Genomic DNA, 25,417 nt, shown 5'->3' with positions numbered 1-25,417 from the left:
CCTAAAGCTAAAGCTTAGAAGGCTTCACGGAAAATTTACCTTTGTCCAAAGAGGTGAATGTGGTCCTGAGCACTCATGAATGGGCGCCTGCCTTTTTGTGACCTTATACTGTGTCGTTGCCTTGTTTTGGTCCTATGACAATTTAGTTTAGGTCTGTTACTTGAGGGGCAGGCTAATGATGGAAAGTCATTATACCCACAAGGTACGTATGTTGAGGTGGTGTGGATGAACAGACATGAGGCCAGAGTCTCATAAAAAAATTTAGAATCTGGCTGTTATCAATAACCTATGTATTCATCTGCTTGGGTTACCATAACAAAATACCACAGACTGGCTGGCTCAAACAACAGAAAAGTATTTCTCATAGTTCTGAAGGCTGGGAAGTCCAAGATCAAGGCACTGGCTAACTTGGTTTCTGGTGAGAGCCCTCTTCCTGGCGTTTAGATGGTCCCCTTTTCACTGTGTCTTCATATGTCTTTTCTTCTGTGAATTCTCAGAGAGAGAGAGAGAGAGAGAGAGAGAGAAGAAAGGAGAGAGAGAGAGAGAGAGATAGAATTCTTTTTTTTCTAGAAGGCCATCAGCCCTACTGGGGTAGAGCTCCACCCATATGATCTCATTTAAGTTTAATTACCTCCTAAAAATGTTACTCCCAAATACAATCCTATTGGGTGTTAGGGCTTCACTTAGGAATTTGGTAGGGTACACAAGTTAGCCCATGGCACTTGTGAGGCCTGCTTCTGGCTTCACCTTAGCTCTCATTTGAGAACTCACCTCTTTGGGCTCTAATATACTCATCGGATATGGGGATAATATCAGAGCAAGGTGGGGGAGAATAATTATCTCTAGGAGATAGAACCAAAATGGCACCTTGCCTAGAACAACAATCCCAATGGGCATGTTGAGACCGTGTAAGATTTTGAAAGGAGATACCAGGCTGGTCTCAGAGATAAGATTTCCTTGGTTCCTGATGAAACTTTGGTTCTTTCCCTTCCTGCTCATTGTCTTTCTTTTTTCTTCCTTCCTTCCTTCCTGTTTTCCTTTTCTTCCCTTCTCCTTCCGTTTTCAATATTATAGTCAGACACAGTGGTTCTTGGCGCTTTTAGCGATGGTTATCTGCTTTTGATTTCCCCAAAATGAAAGAGTTGACTTAGGAGCAAGGAGCAGGAGAGCAGAGAGGGCAGAATAGATGGGGGAGGGAGGAGGTGCGAGGTCGGGTGATGTGAGTGCAAGACAAGACAAACAAGGGTGTCATGGCATGGGGGTGTCAGGCTGGAAGGGTGGGCGCCAGCAGAGAGCGAGAAATTTCCCAAGTGATAACTCTGGGTCTCAAGTTTCTCATTAGTTAAAAAAAAAAAAAAAAAAAAAAAAGCTAGAGTAGAAAAAGTAGAAAATCCCCGAGGTGCCCTCATTCTCTAATATACCTTTCTACCTTCCCTTTCCGGGGGAGTGGAATTGATAAGCAAAACCCTTTGTGTACCTTATGCGAAAATCATTATGCAAATTCAAAGCATTGCTCAAATTAATTCTAATGAGGTTCAAGGGGAAAAACAAGTAACAACCAAAACTCTTTAATAAAGTGTTCTAAAAAGAAAAAAAGAATTATCGCCCACTTCTGCACTTCCTGCTTTTGGCAGGGACTAGAAGTGGAAATCTGAAGACACTGTGAGACAGTCTGTTCTCATGGTATTTCTAGCTGAGAACAGGAAGGAGGGGAAATCTCATATGAGTGAGAGAGCCTGTTTTTCAGTGATGAGCAGGCCAAAGAAGTTTCACTGGGCAATCAAGCTTGACAGCACCTCTGAGAGTTTTACCTTTATTTGGTCAACATCACACACTTTGTCCGCAGCCAGTCTCCCCGAGGCTCCGCCGTAGGTGCTGGAGACCTAGGCGGAAGCAATGCGGCCCCTGCCCTTCTGGAGTGTACAACCCGAGTTGGAAGGATGAGGCATCTGGAAATGAAAAATTATTACAATGCTAAGCAGCGCGTGCCCCGCGCTGACTTGGCCATGCAGACACTGCTAAGAAGGAGCCGTCCGCACGCTTCCCCAAATTCTTCATTAGCTTGCCTTGCTCTCTGCCTTACCGTTGGGCTCTTCTGGCTCATCACCGGAGCGTTCTGCACCTTTAAGGCAAAACATGTTTCTCAATTCCTTAAGCTCTCTGGCCCGTCTCGAGTCACAACAGACTGTCCTGTGTGTGATCCCAGTGAGTCACTGAAGCTGAATCACATTAACAATAAGCGTGTAATGATTAATGCATATTGATTGGCTGGGTGGGCTGGAACCAGAAAGGTCCCGTCTGGACTAGTTGCTTTGTCCCTAATTACCTGCCATGTGCACCAGCGTCTAAACTTGCCACAGACATTCCAGGGAACGCCCTTGGTCACTGTGACTTCGGTTGGATCTCATAAATCTCCTAATGGCATCTTTACAACCAGGGCCAGTCAAGGGCTCAGGTAGAGTGATGGGCACCCCCTCCCTCTCCCCACCCCTGCGGAGAACACAGAACCCCTGGTGGGAGAGCGTCTCTCTCACTCACTGAGGGGGACTGTTCCTGGAAAAAGATGAAAAAGATGTGATTTCTCTTTGAAATCATGCACTGATGAGGATTATGTTGTGAACAAGGGACTAATCCTCAGTGTTTTATTGAAATGGCCCCCAATACCATGTTTAATCAACTATTTATGTAAACCTGGGTGATATGCCTTTCCAGTGAATAGGAAAATGCTTACAAAAGTGTATGTAAATTAGACAGATACAGGGGGAGCCTACTGCACTGTGTTTGCTATGACGTTTTAACCTAAGTGGCTGCTTCGTCCCCCGGAAAGGAGGATGCCTCCATGTTCCATGGTGGCATGGACTTCAGGATTTCTCCTGGTTAATTGTGTCCGCATCTCTGAGAAAACCTATGATCGTTTTATGCGTTTTTATTTATTTCCTCTTGGGACCACGAAAATGAATGAGACGCGGACTCAGCCATCGGAAGACCAAACAATCTAGCGAGTAAGGCGAATAGACATCCCAACAACACAAAGTGGGCAAAGAGGGCATTGGGTGGGGAACTTCGCAGAATGGGAGTCAAGTGTAGAATGTGATCATCTTCAACGTCCAGACTGAAATACTGGAATCAGAGAATCCTTTTTTATTTATTAAAAAAAATTTTTTAATGTTTATTTATTTTTGAGAGAGAGGGAGAGAGAGAGGGAGGGAAGGCAGAGAGAGACAGAGACACAGAATCTGAACTGGCTCCAAGTTCCAAGCTGTCTGCACCGATCGCGACGTGGGGCTTGAACCCACAGAGCACGAGGTCGTGACCTGAGCTGAAGTTGGACACTTAATCGACTGAGCCACCCAGGCGCCCCAGGGAATCCTTTTTTAAAATATATTTTTTTGATCACAAGTTCATTGTAGGCAATCTATAAACTAGAGAAAGGCCCAAATATGGAAGTAAAAATTCCTCTAACATTGCCCAGCGATAACCACTGTCAAATGTTGCTACTCAGGTCATTCTACTCAGTTTTCTATGCATACCTAGGAATGTGAAAATGACAGTAGGATCACATTGTAGACGGTTTTACAAACTGTTCATGTAACAACATGCTGTGGCGTATACCACGATTATTTTCCCCTCGCAATTTCATGTCCTCCTACTCCAAGATTTTTAACGGTTTTATAATCTGTCACCCTATGAATGCACAGCATTTGATGTAACCACGCGCCTAGAGTAGGACATTAACATTGTTTTCAGCGTTTCACTAATATAAGCAATGCTGTGTTGAGCATCTTTGTGTATCTGTGCATCTTACTGATTTTTTCCTCAGAATACATTCCCTAAATATAGAATTGACAGATTATAGGTATGAAAATCCAAGCCCATGGCCAATACTATGATTGCAAAAGGCAAGCTGAGAAATGGACCCATGCATTTCAGCAATGCTTGTGGCTTTGCTTTATGATTTCCTTTATATTGTGTAAACATTGATCCTAGAGATAAAAATGGTCATTCCGGGTCTACCAGCAGAAAGCTCTCCTAGACTTTGGCTGCCATTTTGTCCACACTAGCAACTTGACTCTGAATTCTCCTGACACAACTTGTTTTACCTGCCTTTAAAAGGCACGAACAGACCCTTACCTACAATTTGCTGTCTTCCGATTCCTTCCTGCATTATTACTTCCCAGGGTCAAAAATCACAGTTCTTTCTGATATGCAACCACACTCAAGAAGAAACAGTTGAGTTTGATAATACAGCCACAGTATCCAAAACAAAAGTTTTAGCTCAGCTATACGCATGATGCATTAATTTTTAAAAGCTGTTACAACCCCCCTGTAGAGCACTTCATGTTAGTGGTCGTCTTTAGGGTGACATCACATTTGACTCTAGGCTAAGGACACCGATATTTTCACAAACATACTGGGAGATACGCATCTGAAATGAGGTGGCCAAAGGCCCCTTACTCATATCGTTTTAGAGGTTGGCTTTCAGAATTGTCAGCTGAGGAGAACGGTGAGTAATTCTCTGTTTCCACCTCAGGGTTTCAGCACCCTCGCTGGTTCTGTTCAGTCCCTGGTTTCACTGCTTCAACATATTGTTTGCCAGTTCCTGTTCCGTACCTGGAACGTGACCCAGTCGGTGTCCTCATAAGCTCGCAGTCTCGTGCGGGAATGGGTAAGTAAAAAAAGCTTTGATAACAGAGTATCCTAATTCTTAGGACAGGGATAAATGTGCTACAGGAGAGACCTGGAGACTGGGGTTGACGTGAAGTACAAGATGGCGGCTGAGGGGTTCTGTAGGGCCAGCCAGAGCCAGGAGACGAGGGAGCACATGCTGTGTGGTGCAGCCTTGCCCCGTGCTCGGGGGAGCCTGGGGCCAGAGCATCTCCAGAGCACAGATGGAAGCCACTTTCCATCTGTGGCAGTATATAAAAGGTGTAAATCAGGTTAATACGCTCTTAACTAAAATATAGCTTCAGATGGACAAAGCCGAAAAGATACGTGTAAAGCTATGGTTTCATATGGTAGAGAGTTGGAAGCCTCTAAAGCAGTTGGATTCAATTATTGTTGTTCATCTAAGGATGTTCTGCTGATGGGCTGGCAACGTTTGGGTGAGTATGAGAGGGTATATATGATCTTGGGCACAACAGTGATTGTGTCCGGTGATCGGGGCTGGGGGCGTGAAGAGGGACCTTTTACTTCTTCATTTAGGTAACTTTTAAGAGACATGATGAGACTACAGGTGATTTTCTTTTCTTTTTCTCTGCTTTTCTCTATTTTCCAAATTTCTAAAATAATCATATGTTGCTTATATAATTGGGGAAAAAAACTAAAAGGAAAGAAAAGGCAAGACTAGAAAACCATCCTAGGATGGGAAAGTGTCTCATTGCGTTGAATTTCTAGAAGAAGTAGTGCTTCAGCTCTGAGGCCTGTGCGATTGAAACCATTCACTGCAGTGAATCCTGGGAACGCCGGGCATTTTTCAAGAGGTCATGGTGGAATTGGAGAGATGCCCAACTCTCTCATATCAAAAAATGGCAGAGAATCTGTAGTTTTAAAGAACATGTACAGCCGTAGAACTTATTGCCTGACCTTTCTAGGCATATTATTTTTACAAATAATCTGTTTATTTTTCAATGACTTCAGACACTTCAGAGTATGGATTATTTTTATAATGAGATATTGCATTTACTCGGCGACCTCAACGTTTCAAAGTGCTTCATATCAATCCTCACATTTTGGCCTTCTAATAACCCCAGGAGGCTGGAAAATGTTATCTCCCTTTTCCAGGAAGGAAAAAACTTGAGATTGAGTGCACATATCACAACAGTTCCTGACGGGACAAGGACAGAGTATAGTTCTCGTATGCCACTGCTATTAATAAACTTACATGTTGGGTTTTTAAACATATACATATTTTTCAGAAATTTTTGTAAATATTCCCACTGTTGTTTTGTTTCTTCTTTTACTTTTTTAATCTTATTTATTTTGAGAGAGACAGAGAGAGAGAGAGAACGCACACAAGTGGGGGAGGGGCAGAGAAAAGGAGAGAGAGAGAGAGAGAGAGAGAGAGGGAGAATCCCCAGCATGCTCCACGCTGCCAGCACAGAGCCAGACGCAGGGCTTGAACTCACAAAACTGTGAGATTACGACCTGAGCCGAAACCAACAGTCCCACACGTAACTGCCTGAGCCACCCAGGTATACCTGTTGGTTTCTTTTAAAATAGAAGTTATCTTTAAAAGGCAGCTAACATTTCTCTATGAGCTACGAAAGAATGCTCAGCACCCTTTTAAGACACGCCTGACTCCCGGTAAGTAATTCCATAAATAAGGATCTTTATAGAAACTGCTAATTAGCGCTAAGTACCTTTAGAGATGCCTTTGGGCTACTGTCCAGAGATGCACTGTGTGTGTGTGTGTGTGTGTGTGTGTGTGTGTGTGTGTCGGGCGGGGCGGGGGGGGGGGGGGGGGTGGGGCGGGGCGGTGGTTATAATACTTTCCCCTCAGGGACTCAGCTGATTTTCTGTGATGATGAGAGACCAGAAGATTATTTTACTCAGTGCTTAAAATACACATAAGTATTACGTTAATATTATTACAGGATAAACAGTATCCCATTTACTGAATCTATTTCTTCAACTGGGATCATTTTGAAATGGCCAGCATTTACCCATTTCTGTGGGAAATAATGTTGCCTTGTGTTTTTGAAAGTCACTAAGAGAGTAGATCTTTAAAGTCCTCATTACAAGAAAAATATATATATATTTTTTGGTAACTATGTATGGTCATAAATGTCAGCTGGACTTACTGTGGTAATTATTTGGCAATATAATATTGATTCATTACATCTGCAATATAATATCAAATACAAACATCGAATCATTATATTGTACCATTATTATGTCCTATGTCAGTTGTACCTCAATAAAAACAAAACAACGCTTAGGTGCTTTTTCAAAGTTAATAAATCTATGGTGCTATATAAAAAAAGTTAATTTGATGTTTGTAATATACATTTTTATAAATTAGTATTTTATTAATTTCAGAATATTGTGGCTCAAAATGTTTATAACTTAACCAATGGCCTATTTGTCATGGTTTTAGTGAGATGTATATAGAGTAAAAGTCCAAAGGACTCACTCCCAAACCACACCCCACCACACAAACCAACAGCTATAATTGACTGAGGCTGTTGGTCATGACAAGTTAAAAAAAAAAAATTCACCAGACCAAAAATTACAAAACCAAACCAAAAGTCTCATGCAAATTTATTTTAATTTTATTTCAAAATCTTCAAGTAAATCTGGAACTTCACGTAAAAGGCTATCACTCAATCAAAACACAACAAGACCAACAAACAAAACTAAGCCCTCTATTTCCAGAATATGGAGATACATAGTGAAGTCCCCATGTAATGGAACCAGAGTTTTGCTAGGAAGAGACCTGTGTTTGATCCAAACAACAGATCCATCACGGAACTATTTTCTAGCTAACAAAAGAGAGCAATTTAGAGAACCAAGGATGTAATTTCAGTCTTGTAAAGAAGTCTCGGAAGTCTTTAATAGTTCCATAGACAACCCTGGTTTTAAGGTTCAAAGACCCTTTGGTCATGCAGAATCCTGGGTCAGCAAAAGCCAGTGCTCACCAGAATAGCTGCTTCAGGAGGTGGTGATGCCTGTTTCAGAGAGGAATGTAAAACCCAACTCCCCACAGCAAATCACGGCTCGAGTGCCTCTCAGACTTTGGAGCTCACCTTACTGTCAACTACCTCTCTCACCTACGGACTTAAGGTTGCTGGGTCAGAAGGAGGAGGAAAGCCACCAAGGAGGGCAAATACTGCGTAATTGCACTCATATAAGGTAACTAAAATAGTCAAACCCAGGGGTGCCTGGGGTGGCTCAGTCAGTTGAGCGTCCGACTTCAGCTCAGGTCACGATCTCGGCGTCCATGAGTTCGAGCCCCGCGTCGGGCTCGCTGCTGTCAGCGTGGAGCCCCCCTCAGTTCCCCCACCTCCCTCTCTCTTGCCCCATCCCCGCTCACGCTCTCTATCGAAGTGAAAGAGTGAAAACAATAAATAGATAAAAATAAAATGAGCTGGTCCAACCCGGAGAAGCAGAGAGCGAAGTGTGGATGCTGGGGGTTAAGTGGAGAAGGACACGGGAAGGTGGTAATCGGTGGGCGTAAAGCTTCAGTAAATGCAAGGTGAATGAATTGTGGAGATCTGCCCTATGACACTGTGCCTAGCGGTGTGAGCATCATACACTTAAAGATCTGTCAAGAGGGTAGGTCTCATGTTGAGTATTCTTATCACAATAAAATAAAAATCTTTTTTAAAAAGGGACGTGAGAGCAGATCGAATAGGAAAAATGTCAGGAAGACCAGTAACTAAAAGGACATAAAAAAGAACGTTCAAGGCAGGTAGTGTGTGCCATCGCGGCATTGCCTGAGCGTAATGACTCCATTCGGAGAGCTAAAGTCACTCAAGTCACCGGGGGGATCTACAAGGCGGGGCACTCACTCCTCCAGCAGGCAGACCTTTGCTCGCCTTTGTTTATGAGGCCAGGCAGGATGCATGGAATCCTGCATTACTACTACCCAGAAGCAGCCAAGTTTACAATCTAACCACACTCTTCCAGTCCTGTGTGGCTGTCTCACCATGGGGCATTGATCGGGCACTTGCCCGAAGAGTAAGATCATGGAGAAGATCTGGAGAAGCTTGTGATTTTATAACCCTACTAATGACCTTAACGCTATCTCTTTGACCTTTCCTGCCAACGTGGACACGCCCCTGGTGGAGATATTCTGGGACATACATGGCTTTTCTGCTTGTCTGTCTGAAAGGGAATAGCATTTTAACTGTAACAGTATGATCATTGCTTCTGACAGATTGGAGTTTAAAAAAATCACTAAACATAAACACCAGACTTCTTTTCCCCGAGGGCAGAATTCAACAGTTACACAGGCAAATACATTTTATTCCTATACTTTCATTTTATTCATATCCTTATCATAATTACGTTGACACATTAATATAATTAATCTGCCCTGTTGGAGAAATTAGCCGACGCCTCCCAGTCTTGGAAAAGGAGGGCAGGCTTCTTCCATTGACTGATTTCATGTCTGTTTCGACCAGTAGCAAAATAATTATAGTAAAAAGCTCCAGCAGACCTTAGCATTCGCAAGGCCGGGTCATAATTGAACTAAAACTGTTAAGAAATATGAGAAGATCAGCTTTCCACTGCCCTTAGCATTTGTGGAACACAGGGGAAATATTAGCGTATCTGTTATTTTAAGTGGGCGCCAGCAATTTAGAAAGCTAAAAGCAGCTATATCTAAGCCTTTTAAGTTTTCTTAGTCATTGACTCATGTTCTGTCCTCTCGGTTGATGGCAACCTGACTTTTAGCCAAGCAAACAATAAGCTAGGAGCATAAACAAGATTGGTCCCTCTCATTTTCACAGTTGAGGTGCATACTTAGCAAAATCTATGAATGTCTGTGGATTTATGTGCCCTACATCTATGAGCACCACATCACAGCTGTTTAAAAATCTAGTAACGTCAGGAGTTACTCTTCAAGAGCAGGCTGTAAACCTTTGCAGAGTTATTTTGGCATAACAGATACAGTTTGCAGGGAGATTTAAACACGATTATAGCTCATAACTGTCAACAAGTAACACAAAGCCTCCTTCCCTTAATCAGAAAATCTGAACTTCAGGTGTTGAAATGTAGTGGGGAACGGCACCCATCTGCCAGAACTGCCTGACAACCCAGAACACCCTCTGCGGATCAGCAGCCTTGCAAAATCTGTATGGAGGCCCAGCTCTCTTTGCTCCTGCGTTCTGGAATTTCCAGGAAGCTGGCTTCCCACACTTAACTGGGAAGTGAGGGTGGGATGTCTGGGGGGGGCCAGTGTGGAAGCTTAAAGCTGACACCTGTCAAGCCGGTCAGAGATATCCCACCCCCCCACTCCCCCCACCCCCCCGGGGCAGAAGGCCCCAGCCCAGTGGCTTGGCGGGAGGGGTTTCATTCTCCTCCCATAGCGCCCCAATGAATTAATGAGCATTAGGCTGACTCCCACAGCCCTCACCAGATTGTCTCATTGGCCCCGCCCACAAAGGCACGTTGTGGCTCATGGTAAAAACTGACTTGTGTGAAGTTATTGGCAGAGGTCCCAAACCTTGACCTCCACCTAGAATTTCCTAATGCCATAAGGTAATAGAATAAGCCAGTCCGAGCAGAATGGTATGTATGTGTATTAGGCTAAATCTAATTTTAAATTACTAATCCAGTTGAGCCACACGGCTCACATTACAGGGGAGGCAGGGTTTAGCGTTGCCTATGTAGAGACTCAGGAAAATTTGTTATGTAAATGAAACGTAAGTGCACAGCCCTCACACGGTGGTGAACTCAATGCTCGCAGTCCCTCACAGAGCTCTAAGGCTAGTGAGGGAGAAGAGGCGATTCTAAAGAATTCTTTGACCGCAAACAGCAAACGCAAACATAAAAACCTTCCACGGTGCTGTAAGATCAGACCAGAGGTCCACCCAACTCTGGTGTGCAGAACTGGGAAGACTGCTGGGAGAAAAGTCCTATCAGAAGGCCGTGTAGGTGTTAGCTGTTGGGGGGTCTGAGGGGAAGGAAGGGTGTCGCGCTCAGGGAGCCCATGCTTGGAGGCAAGACCCGGTTAGCGGTTAGTCACGAGGGCCTCCCGAAGTCTCACTGGGAGGTTTGGGGTTTAACGAAAGAACGGTGGGAGCCGTTGAAGGTTTTAAGCAGCTGAGTGATCCGTTCATATCTGGATTTTAGAAAAGTCATTCTCTGTGTGGAACTTATTGCACGCGGATAGTCATATCGACGCTCTCTACTTAACATTTTGCAGACGATGAGGACCAGAGCTGGGTGCATTATCTTCTTATAATACGGGAGTATAATATTGGCACGATTCCGTAATGCACGTTGTTATGCTGTAAATGACCGTGGTGCATATAAAATCATAATAATTATAAATAACATGATTAAATTACTATTTAAGCATATATTTAATTCTTTGCATATAATTATTTATTACGTAATTATTTAAATACACTTTCACTGAATATATATTAGTTATTTAAGTATAAATGTTATTAGTTATGTAAAACAATAGTGATAATAATACAAATTATTATCCATAGTATAAATAACATTTATTACGAGCTCTTAGAATGCCAGAGACTAAGCTTTTTATTAATTATCGAATGGAATTCCTTTGAAAAGTAATTTTCTCCAGCTTGATCGAGTGAGTGCGTGTGTGCTCTAAACCTTCGTGCTTAGCAACCAGGGCACTGGAGGCCAGACATGTCAGGCAACTAAGGCCACCTAGTTTGCGTGTACGTAGACACTGGATGCCAGGGTCGCTCCTTGCTGAAGGCGTGTGCGCCACATTTCAGCCCGGTGGTTGAAGGAACTTTAAATGAAGTCCTATTCGTGTCCCCGTTTTATGGAGGAGGGTGTGGAGGGTTAGATTTAAATCACTCGCGTAGGTCATCAGAGAAGCCAAGGGCAGGGGCAAAGTCGCAGCGCTGGCTGTTAATTTAGAGGAACGTCCCACCCAACCTAACTCATCAGAGGGAACGAGAATTAAAAACGTGGACTTCGGGACATCGGAATATCTTCATTTTAGTGAAGAGCCTTTTGGAAAAGGTGAACTAAACCTACAAAGAGGGTGACAAGATTCGCTTTGTATCGGGGATGGAAGGTGGTGAGCGGCTTTCCCACTACCGTTCGACCGGGAACGGAATCTGGACAGTTCGGCCAGTGGCATATCTGACCTATGTAATAATATAACAAGCATACGTGGAATTTTATCCCAGTGACACAACGGAAATGGCTTCTTCCCCAGTATATTCTACCAGCCTTAATTATGTTTTACTAGTGCATGTTCCTATTTGGGAGATTGTGTATCACCTTCCTAACCACATGTGAGATGATTGCTTTAGCGGAAGATAACATTATGCTCTTGTTAATTGCCTGCTTATCTGGGCTGACATTTCTAAACCCACACAGAAAGCCCATAACTTTCTGCTGGAGAATATTTCAGTACCGCTAAATGAGCATAGAACTGTTGACATACTAAATAAAAGGGTTGACTCACATGTTACCCTGGAACCAGCGTTGTATTCTTAGATGGTGTCACCTTACAGAGCTCCCGTTGTCCTTAAAAAGAATCTGCCTCCTCCTGGACTCCCATGAACTTCTCTCCATCCTGTCCGTCTGAAATCTGGAGGCATGCGAAATGGTAACAACAGAAAATGAGACGTTGTCATGTGGGAAAATGAAGCAAGATAGACTAAAGAAAGCAGAGAACTTCCTCGAGAATAATTGGATTGAACGTCTTATTCATAGAACAGACTCGAAGCGGAGGGGAAGACGAAATTGATTTTTGTGTGGCTTACTGGCTGTGCCCGCAGAAACCAAGCCCTCCTCCTGCCTCTGCGGCAGTTGGGCTACGGATCACCACGCCGTGCTGGTCCCTCAGCTTCTCCTCCTGTGACAGTCCTTTCTCCCCTCTTCAGCTCTGGTTGTAGCACAGGCCACAAATAAATTGCTAACATTTAAGTGCATCTGTTGCAAAGACAGAAGCACAGAGGACACTGGGGAAATTTCAAACCAAATTTCAGGACTGAGCTCATAAAAGCATGCACCATCTGTGGAATTTTGCTCATATGCATCCCTATAATGGAGGGGGGCAATGGAGAAGGGAAAACAGAGAAAGGATTGTAGTAACTGCATTGAAAATTAAAAGTCTCTCGGCTCAGATCTGTTCCCAGGTGGCGCTGGGACCAGGCAGAATCTCTGTGCCTTTCCTCACACTGAGCCCTCCGGCCTCTGGGGACTGAACTGCCCGGATAGGCAGGTTACCTCAAATTCATTGTGCCCCTGTGTGTCTACACACAGCCTCCTACCTACCCCTTTCCTGGTCCTGTGCAAATATTCAAGCCTTTCCATCTTTCTTCCTGCTGGTTTGCTTGAGGCTGGGACCGAGTCTCCCTCATTCTCTCTTACCGTCCCCGTGGGAAAACGGGAACAACAACAACAACAACAACAACGACAACAACAAACCCCAGATCATTTTCTGATAAGCACTTTACATTTCTATAGTGCAGGAAAGGGAAGTTCCTTCAGAATCCCTTTATAGATGATCGCTCTCATTGTCTAACAAGCTTTTCATTGTTTGCGATTTCCATTTCCCTGAACAGTTCGGGGCACTTTGGAAAAAAATTTCTATTCAGCACTTTTCCACTCATAATTCACGAAAAAAGAGTCATGCAGTATAATAAAGATAATTAGCTCCGACTGAAAATTATAAGCTTGCCACCACAGAGCCCCTCCACCGCGCACAGTATCCATTTATCGTTTTGTGTACTCTCTGTCAACGCTAATCGCTACTTCTGTAATTACTAACCTGTTGGAAGAACAAAGGAAAATGCAATGCAGTACTTAAATAAATAACACTGTTCCTTCCAATACCATCTCAATAAAACTCTTTGGGAACAGAATCTGTCTTTCCAACCTCCCAGTAAAAAAAAAAAAAAAAACAAAAACCACAAAAAAAACAAAACAAAAAAACAACCCCCCCCAAAACAAAACTGTTGCTGTGTGTCCACAAAAGTATGATCAGCTATGATAGGAATGATTTTCAGTGCGTATGTATGGAAGCAGGGCTTGAATTTCTTTCACTGAGATTCTTGTAAAATAAAGATGGCTCGGAGGGATGATCTCATGCTTAATAAGGTTCAACATTCATGCAGCGCGGTTCCTCTTTATTAATTTGTTAACCTTGGCACGGTGTGGGAACGAGCGCTGTGTAAATGACCATATGCTTCCCCTGTTAATGCGTCTTAATCCAGACCAGCAGACATTTGTCTTCTCCCTCGGAGAAGAGATGTTGCAGGTTATGCCAAACCGAAGTGGAGAAATACGGAGACAAATATAGTTCTCTTTTTAGAGGTGCTGCACATTGGGAAATTTTTAAAACACAGGTTCTAATTTTCATTCATTTCATCCCCCGTTTACTTCTTATCCCTCTTGATTCTGCTCATGATTTTTTTCCCTTCTACACCCGCTGTGGACCCGAGTCTACCAGGAAATAATGCACGCTCTTTTGGACCTTGCATGAGCAAAGAGGGTTGTGGATTCTGGCTTTTCCACGATAGTAGAAGCTACTGTCTCAACTCACCAGCCTCCCTCTGGAGAGAATTCTGGGACCTCAGAAATAGCAGGTGTGCATACACAGAAAGAAATGCCTATGCCAGACTGAATGTAGTTAGATGAATGTATTCTTCAACCCAAGTGGTGTTCCTCCCTTCATGTCTTATCGAGAGATTTAAATGAGCAATGTTGTGAAAGAGATCGCTGGGACATTGTCATTAATCTGTGAAGAATTAGAGAGAACGAGGAATGTTCAAAGACTGAGAAGCCGTTCTGATTTCCAGAAAGGGAATGAAAGTGAATTCTGGCCAAGATGCTAAAATAGGTTATTTACAGAAGAAGCTGTGATCCCCAGGAACTAGCACTGATTCACCGAGAACAAATCATGGCAAAGACAATTGATTTCTCTCGTTGATAATGTATTAGGCTTGCAGATAAGGAAATAGGATAGACTTTTGGACTTTCATTCTTAGTCTGTATTTGGACCTTCACAAAATCACTCATCATAATCTTGTTGAGGAGTTGGCAGATTATTAGCTGAATATTGATATTAGCCGTTATTATTCGTATTACAATCAAGCCAAGAAAACTGAATGTATTTAGAGAGAAGAAAACCAGGCAGTGCAGAATTAGGCAATGTATCTACAAGAAACAATAGGGCAAAACAGATTTTTTGTGGCAGAACAGGAAATGTCTTTATTTTTTTAAATTTTATTTTAAAGACAGAGAGAGAATGTGAGTGGGGAGAAGGGTAGAGGGCGAGAGAGAGAATCTTTGATCCCACGACCCTGGGATCATGACCTGAGCTGAAATCAAGAGTTGGACACTCAACCAACTGAGACACCCAGGCGCCCTGGAAATGTCTTTAAATATATATATAATTATTATGCAGAACAGTGTTGAGACTTCTGTATGGCAGCATGGAGTAGCACTTGGACCACGTTGGGACTCACGTTCTAGTTCAATCAATGGAGCTATCCAAAGTTAGAACAGGTTGCCTCAGAAGGTTCAGTGAATACTCCATTATTGCACAAGCCATAAGGACCACATGGATAATCAAGGAAAATGACCTTGGCAGTGGCTACTTTACAATAGATTAGAATCATACGGTCTTCATCCCCTTTACATATCACCTGCTCTTAACTCCCTTCTAGGCAAGCCAAAGCCTGAGGCTGTGTCCTCGTCAGAGTTTTAGGACGAGGGGTTGAGCACGGGTTGTACTGGTCTAGTCTAGGAATCCTGGGTGTGGTTCGAAAAGGAACTGGACACTGCATTTTGGACGAAGGCCATCTTGGGGAGTTCAAAAGTACTCTGGAAAGGATCATGTTGAAAGGACAGGGGGAGGACCTCATCAGAAGCAGAGTCTGTAACTGGGTTTGGGCGGCACATGGCTAGCGTGGAATGCAGGGACGGACAGAAGTCTACGGCAATGTCTGTGAACAGAGTCAGGAAACCTTAAGGGAGGTCTTCCTTAGACTTGTCTTGTCAATGGCAGACAGCTCTTCGGGACCCAGAGACAGTTGCAAAATTATCACACGTCCTCCTCACGGCTATGTTTCTGGGTGGACAGGGAACACACTTGTGTCCTCGTTGTTCAGAATAAGAACCTCAGAATAATGTAAAATTATTCTGTGGCAGGTGTGAGAACACAGATAGCAGACCAACAATTACAGAAAAATGTATCGTACCTCCGGGGCATCCTCTTGTGTTGAATTCAATAATTTCTGCAGCCATGGGTAACTGTAAATCCTTAGAGGTCTTTGGATCCCCCCCCCCCCCGACCCCTGTAGGCCTACCTATCTGATATGGTTTTGAGTTGAGTTCGTCATGCTGCCAGTTCTTTTCTTGGATTCTTTCTTAATATCATATTAGATGGACCTTCATTTGCCCCTGTTTATAATTACAGACTAAAGGAAATTGTCCTAGCTTCTGAGGAGTGGGACATTTACAGTTACTCATTTGCAATTAGAGAGCATACAGCTATCAGTCTAAAAGTAAGCTGATGAGTTCTTTATTAGTCCGCAACCAGATCCCCAGTGGAGGCTGGGCCTGGCTGTTTGGGAGTATTTTGGCTTACTAAGTTGCCTGGGCACCACTGTAATTATTTTGGAAAGAAAACTCTCCCCCACATTTACATTTCTATCTTTAAAAGCAAACAATCTGCTGAATCATTTATTGCGGTTAATCAAATATTGCCACTAAGAAACCAGCACTTGTCCTCCTAAAAATGATTTTTTTTTCAAACCGGTAAAGGCAGAGCTACATAATAATGGATTAACAAAAAGATATGAATATGTAAAGAAGGCAAACTAATCACTCCGAGGCATAAATTATTTCAAAGAAAAACCAAATGACTGTGTGTGATAATGAGAAGAGCATTTTTGACTTTGCAACCATTCTTTTTTTTTTTTCTAATGTTTATTTATTTTTGAGACAGAGAGAGACAGAGCATGAACGGGGGAGGGGCAGAGAGAGAGGGAGACCCAGAATCCGAAGCAGGATCCAGGCCCTGAGCTGTCAGCACGCACAGAGCCCGACGCGGGGCTCAAACTCACGAACCATGAGATCATGACCTGAGCTGAAATCAGATGCTTAACCGACTGAGCCACCCAGGCGCCCCTCTTTTTTTTTTTCTTAAGTGAATTTATTTATTTTGAGAGGGAGAGAATCCCAAGCAGGCTCCACACTGTCAGCACAGAGCCCAAGGCGGGGCCCAAACTCACGAACCATGAGATCGTGACCTGAGCTGAAGTCGGATGCTAAACCGACTGAGCCACCCAGGCGCCCCTGACTTTGCAACCATTCTAAGTGGGGCATTGTGCTCCTTGGAACACGAGTCTTTACTTCCCAAAGACTGTTGAGGCTTGCGTTGAATTAGGGAAACGAGGCAGGATTTTTTGGCAGAGTTTTCTTCTCACCTTAGTTGAGCATTTCATGAGCTGTCAGAGGGGAAGGAGGCTCTAAATCTTAATTCCTGGGACCCCTGTTGTGCTTGTTTTATGGGGGCGTTAGGAAGTCTTGGAAGTCTCTTATTGTTTAATCTGTTTAGTATAGGTAATTATGTAAAGAGGAAGGTAATTCTGAAAACCTTGTGGGACTAAGACATTGGAAAGGCTCAGTTTAAACAAGACTCTCAGGAACAGAAAGTGGATCTTCCCTTTTAGCTTCTTCACTCTTCCTCTAAATGCCTTCTTCTTCCTTTTCCATTAATCCCGCGCAACAGACATGTTCTTTCTCAACTTCCAGTTTACTCAGATAGATATCTCATTGCCCCATATCGCACTAATCGATGGAACTGTGGGATTATCTCGTTCTTTTATACGACGTAATGTGGGAGATATAAAACTTTTTTAGATACACTCCTCATCTAGTTAAGAAGCCTATACCTGTGTAAAGGGAGAGCCAAAGAGATGAGCAGATAATTCAGCGCCAGACAATGGTAAGTTCCTGGCACTTGGTGCAGACCATTAGAGCTGTATAAATTCAAAACAAGAGAGCCTCTTTGGGCTCAGGCAGTCAGGCAAGGCTTCCTGAAGATGAGCACTGAGTTGAGCAATCCATGGTGGCTCAAGTTCACGCTGAAGGCAAGTTCATGAAACTGTACCCAAGAGGCTTGCACAAGTGTTACTCAAATGTGGCCATTTAATTGCAAAATGACTCAGCCCAGCTGCTACATACTTAGTTATTTGTGGGCACTCAACACTCTTTGTTCTCTGTCTATGCCCCAGAACACCTAAATGGACCCATTGGTATAGTATTGTGCTGTCACTGTAGTTGCATTCAGGATGGGAGGCCAGATCTAGGTGAGCCAAGGCAAGCGAGAAACAATCATGGAAGGTTGTTTCTCTGAAAAGAGTTGAGTTGCCAGGAACACAACACAGTTAGAAATCAAAACAAAGGCAAGAGGATAGAACTCAACGAATAAACTGGAACCAGGTGGATCAAGGCACCAACAATCAGGGAGACATGAGGTGCTAGGCATATGGACTCCTCAAAACTAAGTTCGCCTTCCGCAGAACTGTCTTACGGACTTCACGTTGGAATAAAACTATGGCAAGAATTAAATAGTCTCCATTCCGAAATAGGGAATGATTACTTAGAAGAGGAAGTAACTAGATTATGCTGGTGTAGTGAAGTATTTGGGGCAAAACATGGAGAACAACCTTCACGCTCCGTTGTGCTTTTGGGGTCTCATAGTTTACGGAGGTCAATTCCAAACAGCAGAGCAAGAAAATACATGTTATACTTAAAAATTGGTTGTGGGGGAAAGAAGTCATATTGGTTCTGAAATCTGCAAACTGGAGCTCTCAGAGCGCTGAGGTTTGATCTAATCAGCCCCCCTCATCCCCCGCTGAAATACCCAGTGCCTGCTGGAACTTTCTGGATAGGCTAACTACAGTATTCATTTCCTCAATGTAGGCAGACCTTATGATTTTCAATGAAAGCGCTCATGTGAGACCTTTAAAACCAAGACCTGCGTGTTCTTCATGAAAATGTAAGAGTCCGTGACATTTAGGGTAACAGAAGGAGTTGCTCTGATATTCTTCGCTAAATTTACAAGATTTGGCTAAAACCCCAAGCGTCTGTCCTATCACAGTGGCGTATTAGTCACTCTTTGAGAGATTTAACGCGCTGTATTCTGTAGTGTGAGTATGGTCAATGCTCTGAACTATAGGACTGGTGGGCAGATCCATTGCCCAGATTCAAGCTCAAGCCACTTAAAAACATTTTTTTTTTCCCACTGCTGGCTCTACAGAGTTAACATTTAGTTTAATTGAGCTGAGACCTAAGCATTCAAATCCTTTGTAAGAGGAAGAGCCGAATAACAGAAGGGAATCACAGAGTGTCCCTTACGGTTAGAACAGTCTTCTAAAGATGGCCTCGTGTGGCATTCTCAACACGTTTTCTCGCTGGTTCTGAAGCTGGCACACGTATTATCAGAAGAAAGGTTCTGAGACCGAATGATTTGTGGGACATTAAGTAAGCAAAGCCAAAAGGGTTTCTTTGCTGTAGGACTTCTTAGAACCTTTTATATACTAATACAGGTTATGAATCAAGAGGGTCACAGGCACATGTCCCTGACACATTTTTTTTTCCAGTTTATGGACATAGAGTTCTGAGAGAGGCTGATTTGTTTTCTTTTCAGAAAAGCAAGCAAGCCCCAGAGCGGTCCAGGGCTTTGCCTAAAGTTCTCAAACCCTCCTACATGCAAATAGCTCTAGAATGATCCACTCGAATGATAGACCACCATGGAGGTGTCACACTGACTGGAAAACGGAAGGACAAAAGATGGTGACCATTTCTGAAAAAATTAATGGCTACGGATTTGAAGTTTTGACACACATCTGGAAAGAGGCCAGAGACAGAGGAAGTATGCTGGCCAGACTGGATCAGTGCATATGATCTGTCGGCTGACGCAGAGCCCTGGCCGAGGCAGCTCCCGCACCACACAAGCTCACCTTCGGCCATCTTCGTATTGACCATGACTTGCGTGGATATTTTGGCCCCAACGAGAAGACTGGATGGATATCGGGAAGGAGTCGTGGACCTTCACTGAAAAGAGAGCGTTATTCTCTAATAATGAACATTTGTGGTGGCTTGTAAATCTTCTGGGAGATAGATAACACGGTGTCTATTAGTAACACGCTTTTGTTTGTTTTAAATTTTGCGCTGGAATATATTTCCAAGCATGTCTGGAAGAATACTATTAGAGAGGGACTTTACTTTTCATTAATAATTTTAGGAGAAAAAGTTTATAGTAGGATTTGTGACCCACAGATCCCAAAGTGTTGCATAAATAACACAGGAAACTGCAAAATGATCTTATGTAAAGTCACTCCACAAGATGCATGTTTAATTAGCACCTACTAATAAAACAGATGCATGTGAAATTATTTAGGGTGACATGTGCTATTCTGAACAATACGATATCAGTGCAGGATGCCAAGGGCAAGCAACATAACCTGTTTTTAATTGAGCATTTTATCACCAAACAGAATAAGAGACAGCTTGTGTTTTATATATTTCTGTAGTACATCATTATCCAACAATAAATGCAAAAATAAATTACAAAAACCCCAAACTTCAAGCAGGAAAAAATTTAAAGGCACAGGTTTTTGTCTGTTTGGTGGTTTTTTTTTTTTTTTTGGATTTAGCCGTTCAAGGATTTTACATGAAAACTAAGAAGTGACTCAAGAGCATGCTAGTTATTTTAAAAGCAAAACTTTAGTGCTTTCCTTTCAACTTGACCACATTATTTTCAATCTATTTTAAGAACTACCTTTGAAAAATAGCCCAGAGCGTTCTTCAAGATCTGACTCTCAAATTCAGAATTTATTTGGACTTTGTAAAAACTCAAAAAGGAAGCTTTCTTTTAGTTGAAGAAGGTTGTTTTCACACGCACACAGACACACACACACACACACACACACACACAGCGTCAAGGAAATGACTGGCAAATCAGATGGTAAAAAATAGCTAGAAGGGAATACATAGGAGGACTGACCTCAGTCCTAGTATCCAGGACGATTCTGGAAACTTCTGTGTTAGGTCTCTTTAATCAATCTTTGGCAACAGCTCTGAAATTCATGATTAGAATGAATGTCAACAGCAGTCCTGAAGGGGGAGAAACCCCACAGAGTATGGTTTCTGGAGATATAAAGATGGAAAGGTCAAAGGGCAGCAGCTCCTACTTGAGACCATTCGTGGCAGTGACTATGGTTTATTGTTTGTATCTGACCCTCTTCTCTTTTTTAGTTCAGGACCGGCTGTGTCACCTCTTTCTTACCCAGCCACTGCCTCTTTTTTTGCCCCATCTCCCTACCCTTCCCATCAGTCCCTGCCCTTACAAGTCACAGCCGAGCTGCCAGTAGCCCCAGTCCTGCTGCCCCAGAGCAGGAGCCCGACATGAATCTACCGCTCGGCTGAAATGTGTGAAAGAATCTGAATCTTGTTCTGATCTGTAAGGACTGTGGCTTGAGAAATCAGTAAGAAATTTGTTCCCTCCTTCCCCCATGCGACATTCAGGACATATTTTAGGTGCCTACTCTATTCAAGGTGTTGAGCTGGGTGCTATCTGGTCAAACAGATAAACAGATAATAATGGCTCCTTGAAACCTCTAGGAGGTTATAGCTTCATAAGCAATATAATGGGAATTTTTTAGGGGATGATAAAGGAGCTAAGATGAGAACCTACAGATTTGTGATTTCCTCTTGAAGTCGACTGGAACACGGGATCCTGGCCTTACGCGTGAGGTATATGCTGTTGTTATCACTGTTGCTTGCATATCATACATGTTTTTGGTTAAATATCTCTAAGGTAGTTGTGGATACATATTGTACCCTCGTGTCCTTTGCAATAGAAATGATTTACTCACATTTGTCCTAGAAAGGATTCGAAATGGCATATACAGATAAACTGATTTTTTTTTTTTAATTTCTTTTAACGTTTATTTATTTTTGAGACAGAGAGAGACAGAGCATGAACGGGGGAGGGGCAGAGAGAGAGGGAGACACAGAATCGGAAACAGGCTCCAGGCTCCGAGCCATCAGCCCAGAGCCCGACGCGGGGCTCGAACTCACGGACCGCGAGATCGTGACCTGAGTCGAAGTCGGACGCCTAACCGACTGAGCCACCCAGGCGCCCCTAAACTGAACTTTTATCTACATCAACATGAATGCATTTTTTTTAATGTTTATTTATTTATTTTGGGGAGGGGACAGGGAGAGAGAGAGAGAGGGAGAGAGAGAGAATCCCAAGGAGGCTCCACGCCGTCAGTGCAGAGCCTGACCGTGGTGTTCCATCCCACGAACCCTGAGATCATGACCCGAGCTAAAATCAAGAGTCAGGCACTCAACCGATTTAGCCACCCAGGCCCCCCAACATGAAAGTATTATAAATGCAAAAGCACCGCTAAATAGGAATATACAGGCACGTCTCAGAGATACTGTGGGTTGGGTTCCAGACCACTGCAATGAAGCAAACATTGCAATAAAGCAAGGCGGATGAATTTTTTGGTTTCCCAGTGCCCATAAAAGTTCTGTTCACACTATACTGTAGTCTATTAAGTGTGCAATAGCATCGTCTCTAAAAAAGGTACGTATTAAAAAATACTTTACTGCTAAAAAATGCTAAATATCATCTGAACTTTCAGCAGGTCCCAATCTCTCTGCTGGTGGGAGGTCTCGCCTCAGTGTTGACGCGTACTGACTGGTCAGGGTGGCTGTTCCAAGTTCTTAAAATAAGACAACAGTGAAGTGTGCCGCGTCCATTAGCTCATTTACTTTTCCTTTCACGATCTCTCTGTAGCTTGTGATGCCGTTTGATAGCATCGTACCTACGGTAGAGCTTCTTTCGGAATTGGAGTTCATGCTCTCAGACCCTGTTGCTGCTTTCTCCAACCGAGTTTATGGAATAGTCTAAATCCCTTGTTGTCCTTTCAACAGTCTTCACAGCATCGTCACCGGGAGTAGATTCAATTGCAAGAAATCACATTCTTTTTCATCCCTAAGAAGCACATCCGCATCCCTTCAAGTTTGATCATGAGGTGGCTGCCATTCCGCCCCATCGTCAGGCTCCACTTCTAACTCTAGTTTTCCTGCTGTTTCCATCACATCTGCAGCCACTTCCTCCCCTGAAGCCCCAAACCCCTCAAAGTCATGCATGAGGGTTGGAATCAACTTCTTCCAAAATTCCTGTTCATGTTGATATTTTAACCTCTTCCAATGAATGATGAGTGTTCTGAATGACATCTAGCATGGTGAATCCTTTCCAGAAGGTTTTCAATGGACTTTGCCAGATACATCAGAGCACCACTGTATGGTAGCTGGAGACTTACAAAATGTATTTCTTAAATAATGAGACTTGCAAGTCAAAATGGCTCCTTGATCCTTGGGCTGCAGAATGGATGTTGTGTTAATAGGCATGGAAACAGCATTAATCTCCTTGTCCACCTCCATCTGAGCTCTTGGGTGACCAGGCACACTGTCAAGGAGCAGTGATCTTTTGAAAGGATTCTTTTTTCCTGAGCAGTAGGTCTCAGCAATGGGCTTAAACTATTCAGCAAACCATGTTGTAAACAGATGTGCTGTCATCCGGCCTTGTTGTTCCGTTTCTAGAGCACAGGCAGAGTAAATTTAGCACCATTCTTAAGGGCCCTAGGATTTTTGTTATGGTAAATAAGCATTGGCGTCAACTTTAAGTCACCGGCTCATTAGCCCCTAACGAGAGAGTCAGCCTCAGCCTGGGCTTTGAAGCTTTGAAACCAGCCAATTACTCCTCTCTAGTCAGGAAAGCCTCGATGGCATCTTCTGCCAATAAAAGGCTGTTTTGTTTACATTGAAAATCTGTTCAGTGTAGCCACCTTCATTAACCACCTTAGCTGGATCTTCTGGATAATTTGCGGCAGCTTCCACATCAGCACTGGCTGCTTCACCTTGCACTTTGATGTCATGGAGACAGCTTCTTTCTTAAACCTCATGAACCAACCTCTGCTGGCTTCAGACGTTCCTTCCGCAGCTTCCTTACCTCTCTCAGCTTTCATAGAAGTGAAGACAGTGAGGGCCTTGCTCTGGGTTAGGCTTTGACTCAAGGGAATGTTGTGGCTGGTTTGATTATCTGTCCAGAACACTCAAACCTTCTCCGTATGAGCAACAGCGTCTATTTTGCTTTCTTATCATTTGTGTGTTCACTGGAGTGGCACTTTTAAGAACTTTTCCTCTCCACACGCAACTTGGCTGACTGTTTGGCACAAGAAGCCTAGCTTTTGGCCCATGTTAGCTTTATTTTTTATTAACAAAAGTTTTTTTAATGTTTATTTTGAGAGAGAGAGAGAGACAGACAGAGTGCGAGCAAGAGAGGGGCAGAGAGGGAGAGGGAACACAGAATTGGAAGCGGGCTCCAGGCTCCGAGCTGTCAGCATAGAGTCCGACGTGGGGCTCAAACCCACGAGCTGTGAGATCATGACTTGAGCCGCGGTCGGACCCTCAGCCGACTGAGCCACCCAGGCCCCCCTGGCCCATCTTGGCTTTAGAAATGCCTTCCTCACTGAGTGTAACCACTTGTAGCCTTTGATTTAGTGTGAGAGATGAGTGGCCCTTTCTTCCACTTGAACACTTAGAGACCATCGTAACATTATTAATTGGCCTCATTTCAATATTTTCCTGTCTTAGAAGATAGGGACGTTCCAGGAGAGGGAGAGAGATGGGGAAACAACCAGTCTGTGGAGCCATCAGAGTGCACACGACATGTTTTAAGTCCGCCATCTTGTATGGGTGTGGTTCATGGGCCCCCAAACAATTACCAGTAGTCACTTCAAGGATCGCTGATCAGAGATGACGATAACAAATATAATAAGAATGAAACAGTTTGAAATATTGTGAGAGTTGCACAAATGTGACCCAGAGACACAAAGTGAGCGAATCTTGTTGGAAAAATGACACAAAAAGACTTGCTTGATGCAGGGCTGTCACAAACCTTTAATCTGTAAACAACAACAACAACTCACTGTCTGTAAAGCACAATAAACCCAAATGCAATAAAAGGAGGTATGTCTGTAGTGATGAATTCTTTGGTAAACTGAAAAGTGCTTTTGAAATGTTAATATTAGCTTCATAAGTTCTCTGGCTTAAAAGCCTGGATTTGTGTGTGTTTGGTACTCCAAAAGTAAGCCATAGCTATGCATATTTCTTAGTTGAAAAAATCTGGCACTGACTTAAGACTTTGCGTCTCAAATTCCATATAAATTTCATATACCGCCCTCATTTTCCTTTCACTTCACTTTCCCCATTCATTTCACCTGTTTTACTTTTTCTCCTTATACTGTAAGCCTCTGTATAACGTGCCCTAAATCCTTTCTGTGTCTAGATGAGATATTACTAAACAAAATATAACCGTTTATCTTCCTTCTCTTTATTTTTTTTAAATTTTTTGAATGTTATATTTATTTTTGAGACAGAGAGAGACAGAGCATGAGTGGGGGAGGAGCAGAGAGAGTGAGACACAGAATCGGAAGCAGGCTCCAGGCTCCGAGGAGTCAGCACAGAGCCGGACGCGAGACTCGAACTCACGAACCTTGAGATCATGACCTGAGCCGAAGTCGGACGCTCAACCGACTGAGCCACCCAGGCGCCCCTCTTCCTTCTCTTTATGATACAACATATTCTTATGTTGATATGCAAGACTCAGGGCAGAGGCAGGAGAACCCTCTTCGATTCAATGGTGCCATTAAAAGTCACT

General features: G+C 43.3%; 1 long non-coding RNA gene across 1 annotated transcript; it reads right to left on the bottom strand.

The window, feature by feature from the left end:
- Window positions 1–276: 276 nt before the first annotated feature.
- On the bottom strand, window positions 277–2,317 carry LOC132666394 (uncharacterized). Its single transcript, XR_009604642.2, has 3 exons — window positions 2,084–2,317; window positions 1,812–1,949; window positions 277–483 (listed from the first exon to the last, which is right to left on the bottom strand). It is a non-coding gene; the product is annotated as an uncharacterized LOC132666394 (long non-coding RNA).
- Window positions 2,318–25,417: the final 23,100 nt, after the last annotated feature.

The sequence above is a fragment of the Panthera onca genome, chromosome B2 (assembly GCF_046562875.1).
Source record: "Panthera onca isolate mPanOnc1 chromosome B2, mPanOnc1 haplotype 2, whole genome shotgun sequence".
In the NCBI taxonomy this organism is placed as follows: Eukaryota; Metazoa; Chordata; class Mammalia; order Carnivora; family Felidae; genus Panthera; species Panthera onca.
The sequence above is the reverse complement of the archived record's forward strand: the minus strand, read 5'-3'. Positions and strand labels throughout refer to the sequence as shown.